The sequence below is a fragment of the Tupaia chinensis genome, unplaced genomic scaffold (genome assembly GCF_000334495.1).
Source record: "Tupaia chinensis unplaced genomic scaffold, TupChi_1.0 Scaffold000174_1, whole genome shotgun sequence".
In the NCBI taxonomy this organism is placed as follows: domain Eukaryota; kingdom Metazoa; phylum Chordata; class Mammalia; order Scandentia; family Tupaiidae; genus Tupaia; species Tupaia belangeri.
The window spans coordinates 39,403-45,379 of NW_006159649.1; the positions used below are offsets into that span (position 1 = coordinate 39,403).

At 35.1% G+C, this 5,977-nt stretch overlaps 1 pseudogene; it reads left to right on the plus strand.

Annotated features, from left to right (window-relative positions):
- The first annotated feature begins 805 nt into the window (after positions 1–805).
- LOC102488214 (dual specificity protein kinase TTK-like) lies at positions 806–3,270 on the plus strand (annotated as a pseudogene).
- Positions 3,271–5,977: the final 2,707 nt, after the last annotated feature.

Below are 5,977 nucleotides of genomic sequence, written 5' to 3' on the forward strand. Positions count from 1 at the left end.
TCTTTCTTTCTCACTCTCTCCCTCTCTGTTCAAATTATAAATACATATATAAAGTTAAATAAAATAATTCTTTTCAAAAATGCAATTAATTAAAACATTTATTGGGCTAGTTGGTGGCATGGTGGTTTAGGCAGCTGGATTCCAAATGGTTGATCAAATGGTTTGAGTCTCATATCCCATGGCTTGAAAATATTGTGGCAGGGTTTTCAGTGAGAAAATAAAATGATTCTGATACACACTCTACTTTTAGAAACATGTGAGGATTTCAAGGTGAATACACATAATAAGTTAGAGTTTGCTAATATTATATAGACTTGTATAGAAGGAAGGTTCTACATGGGAAGGTCAAGAAAAGTAACACACAGCTTTTAATCAATAAGCCTGAGACATATATATATTTTTTTAATTGACAGGGGTAGGTGCACTTGGGGTGGGGAGATAGACAGAAAAGAGAGAAACAAAACACCCCCAATGGGACATGTTCACACCATAAACTCTTTTTTTTTTCTTCATTCCACTCTGCATAGGAGTCCAGCACCAGCCTGTTTTTCTAGCTTCTGGGCCTAGAATTTGAACCGTAGCTGGACATGTGGTATCTATCAGCCTAAAGCACCAAGTATGGGGCCAGCCACAAGACCAAGACATCTTGAAATAGAGGAAGCAATTTAGAAGACAGGAACTCCAGGTGAAAAAGGCAACGATAAATGCAGCAGAGTTTTCCTGCAAACATATATATATATATACACACACACACACACACACATATATATATATATATACATATATATGGAGATATGGAGTATCTATGAGTATACCTCAGACTGCAGCAACAAAAGATTATCTTCAAGATGATCTAAATAACAAGGTTGTCACAAAGTATAAGAGTGAGTCCAGAGGTAAGCAGGCTCTAGAGAGAGGAAATTGGTGTTTCAATTATACTTCTGTGCAATTACTCAGTTCTGCCTTTCTCAGGATGTTGACTTAGTCCTCAAGTGGGTCTACTTCAGGACTACTCCTCAGAAGTGAGCAGCCCCTGGGGTATCGTACCTATTGGCTATTTGCCTCTGGAAAAAAATGGGGTGGGAAACGCCACACCAACCATGCAGCATAAACTCTCTTATCTGGTTCTCTTTGCCCAAACATATCTAAACTTTAAACTTTAGTTACTGTTGTTGAGACATTCCCACACTTATGCCCTTAGGGACTAAAAAGAACTATGCTGTGAAAGAAGGAAAAGGTAGATACTTTATCCAAGTGGAGTTTTGCCAGAAAGTAAGTTTTCATGTCTATAGGGCACAAATCCTGCTCTCTTACAGAACAACTGCAATCATGTTATGGCTAATGAACACCGGGAGCTTGTACACTTATATACTAGTGAATGAAAAAAAAACATTAGGTTATAAGACAATTAGGGAGAGCAGAAACTGGGCAGACAAAGTGAAACGTTGATGCAGTGATGAAGAAACTGAAATTGGTCAAGTGACTGAAAATAGAGAAGAGAAAGCAGATGCAAGACATTTTATGGGAAAGCACAATGAGAATTTTGAAACTGATTATCTTTTAAGGACAGGGAAAAATAAAAGGTAATTTGAGTGGTAGAACTATGGTTTAGTTATCAATGATAGGTATAAAAAGAAGGAACGTTTGAGCAGGAGGGAAAGGGTAAGCGTAGCTTTGGGTCACTGATTTAAAGGAATCAAAGGATAAGCTGTAGGACAGATTCCACAGACTTTTGGAATATAAAAAGTTTGGGAACCAGCAGTTGGCGTAATGGCTATGTCACTGGACTCCCACGTAGTCGACCGTGGTTCGCGTCCCGGACCTGGTGACTTAAAACTCACGCCGGGCACGTGTGTGTGTGTGTCCAAGATCCTGAGAGGAGAATGGAGGAGGAGGGATTGCAGCATGACCATCCCCCCTGGGGGGTGATTTCTCGCTTTCTGTCTCTTTGTCTCTCTCTGTCTGTCTGGTGAGCACACGTGCCCTATAGCGAAAACCTCTCCAAAAAAAAAAAAAATTGAAGGTGAAAATATATCAAATCAGGGTAAATTTGAGAGAAAACTGAGTAAAACAGAGGAAGAAGTAGAGAATCTTCTGAATGGAAAATAACCCATAACAGATTTATTAAATAGTGTCATAAGATGCATACACATATACATATATACAGACATACTTACAAAGATAAAGTATAGCATTGTCTCCCACTTCAAAACCTACCGATTTTAGCAATCTCTTCAACAAATGAATACATTTCAGTTAAAGGAAAGATTTATTTCATATTAAAGCAGATAGGAAGTGGAGGTTCAAGTAAGGTATTTCAGGTATTGAATGAAATGTATAGCACTTTATACATGCTATAAAATATGTGAACTTAGGAAAAGCAGATAATCAAACTATTAATAGCTACTAGAATGAAATAGGTTATTTGAATAAACTATAACAACAGTGATAAGATCGTCTGATTTTATAATTATGAAATCACAGACAAATGCATCTACTTGGTAATGGAGTGTGGAAACATTGATCTTATTATTTGGCTTAAAAAGAAAAAGTCTGTCTATCCATGGGAATGCAAGAGTTACAAGAAAAATATGTTGGAGGCACTTCACATAATCTGTCAACATGGCATTGTTCATAGTGATCTGAAACCAGCTAACTTTTTAATAGCTGATGGAATGCTAAAATGAATTGATTTTGGGATTGCAATTCAAATGCACTCAAATAGAACAAGTATCGTTAAAAATTTACAGGTTTGCACAGTTAATTATATGCCACCAGAAACAATCAAAGATATGTCTTCTTCAGGAGAGAATGGAAAATCCATATCAAAGATAAGTCCCAAAGTGTTTGGTCCATAGGATGTAATTTGTATTATATGACATATGGGAAAACACTGTTTCAGCATATAATTAATAAATTTCTAAATTACATACCATAATTGACCCTAATAATGAAATTGAGTTCCCTGATATTCCGGAGAAGGATCTTCAAGATGTATTAAAGTGTTGTTTAATAAAAAACCCTAAGCAGAGGATATCCATTCCAGAACTCCTGGTACATCCATATGTCCAAATTCAAACTCATCCAGGTAACCAGATGACTAAGCAAATCACTGAAGAAATGAAACATGTTCTGGGTCAACTTGTTGTTCAGAGTTCTCCAAATCCCATTTTGAAAGCTGCTAAGACTTTATATGAGTGCTATAGCAGTGGTGAAAATCATGATTCTTTATCACCCAAGGCTTTTGAAAAACAGCAGGAAACAAAATGATGTGCAGCTACTTTTGAATTGTCAACACCTGTCAATATATATGTTTGACTTATTTTCTTGATTCTCTGTGGAAATCTACTCTTGAAGACAACTTCACTGAGAAATGTCACCAGCAAAAAAAAAAAAAAAAAAAAAAAAAAACCAAAACACAAGAAAACTATAAAAATAATAACCACTAATGACACTGTAGATATTAAATTGTAGAATTGCTTTCTCTGTTTTATGCTTTTCTGTAAATCTAGTCTAATTTGATAGCATTTCACAGTGGATGGACAACTGAAGTACCTTCTGAAGAACTACGTAAATAAAGCTTTGTGCATAACATATATATATATAACATTGTCTCAGTTCATTTTGTGCTAAAGCCACCGTAATGAGTTGACTTATAAACAACAGTTATTTCTCAGAGTTCTGGAGTCTATGGAGTCCAAGAACAAGGTACCAGCAGATTTGGTGTCTTGTAATGGTCCACTTCTGGGTTCACAGACAGTCCCTTCTCAAGGTGACCTCACATCCTAGAAGGAGAAAGGGGGCATTCTCAAGTGAGCTTTCTTATAAGGGCCCTAATCCCATTCATCAAGACCTAATCATGTCACAAAGACTCCTTTTCCAAAGATCACATGGGGGTCAACATTTTAAGATATGAATTGGGAGGAGCACCATTCAGACAATAGAAAACATGTACTCGGTGTATAGAGAAAATTGTAAGTTTATACTGTGGTTTTTCAAATGAAAATTAAGATTTCAAGTTTTTTATTTAGTTTAACTTTATATTTCTATCTACTTTTGTGGAATATCTTAATATTACTTACAATAGCATAATTAACTACTTCTTTGATATTGAATATATATATAACATTTTTAAAATATCAATATCAATTTATCACCAAAAAAGCAACTAATAATGAAATGTGGACATGTCTCTTTTGTTATAATTTATTTTTAAATGTATGTATAGTTAACATTCACAGTATGCTTTTTGTTAGCATATCACCAAGTTTTTGTATAATTAAGATAATTTATTTCTGTTTTAATTTTCTTATTTAAAGGAATCATTTTTTCATTCCTCACTAATTTTACTATATAAACCACTTATATAAAATTTATGCAAATATACTAATTATTTCAAAGCCCAAATTATATAATATGTACTTTTATTTATTTTATTTTATTTTATTTTTTAGAGGTTTTTGCTATAGGGCACGTGCACTCACCAGACAGACAGAGAGAGACAGAAAGCAAGAAATCATCACATTCCCTTCTCCTCCATTCTCCTCTCAGGATCTTGGGCACGCACGAACATGCACCCGGCGTGGGTCCAGGACACGAACCGTGGTCGACTATGTGGGAGTCCAGCGACATAGCCATTATGCTAACTGCTGGTTCCCTATAATAAGTACTTTTAATTATCAGGGAATGCATGGATTTGCCAGAGACAGAGAAAGAGAAAATAAAGTACCCCCACCCCTACAGTGGGGCATGGTCATGTTACACCCCCTTCTCAATTTCTCCATCCTCTTGGCTTCTGGGGCATGAACACAATATGGCTAGCTGTTTTTCAAGTCAGTGGGGGTAGATAATAGTGGTAAGCCATGTGGGATTCTACTCTCTTAACTGTTGGTCTACAGATCTGGTTCTAAATGAATTTTTATTAAGTGACACCTGACTTCTAATGTACATAATTCCATTCTCTTCATCCTCCTATAGGAAAATACTTTTCTTAGTTTTTGTCTTATCCTCAGATTTCTTCCTTTTGAAAATACAAGCAAATGAGTGCATTTATATGCAGAAATGCATATATAAATACACATATATGTTTTATTCCCTTCTTAAAAAGATTTATAATATTATTTAAATATTCTGGAGATTGCTTCTTACTCAATGATTCTGCACATTGTTTTTTACTCAAAGACATAGCCATATATACTTGCAATACTCTATGAGATCTTCCCATTAAATTTTCAGCAGTATTGCATAAAGATATCATAGATTATCAAACTAGTCCTTTCTTGAAGGGCTTTTGAATTACTTCCAATCTTTTGTTTTGAAAAATAATGCTATTATGCTAATTTTTTACACATGTTCTTTCATACTCCGATTTGGAATACATTATTAAAATGGTAATTATGGGTCAAAGAAAAATTTCTTATGAAATATTGTTAGATATCACCAAATGTCTCCCGTTGGATTATCTACCAATAGAATACAGTGTCAAACTTTCAGAGATTTGAAATACATATATATGAGAAATATTTCAGTTTAGTTTTAATATGGATTTCTTACTTTGAGTAAGTACACCTTTTCATATGTTTAAATGTCATTTACTTTTTTCTGTTCTTGGTTCATTAATTGCCCATTTTTCTCATGGGCTTAAGGTCTTATTCTAATAATTTTTTTAGAGAGAGCTTTGTCCTATAGGGTGCATGTGCTCCTCAGAGAGATGTAGAGAAACAGAGAGACAGAAAGCAAGAAATCACCCCTCAGGGGGGATGGCTATGCTGCAATCCCTTCTCTTTTATTCTCCTCTCAGGATCTTAGTCATCACACATGCGCATGGACCTGGCGTGAGTTTTAAACTGCTGGGTCCAGAATTTGAACCATGGTCGACTATATGGAAGTCTAGCGCTATAACACCAGTATGCCACCTGCTGGTCTTTAATAACTTTGTTTGTTTACTATTTTGCACAATAATCTTTTCTTTGTAATA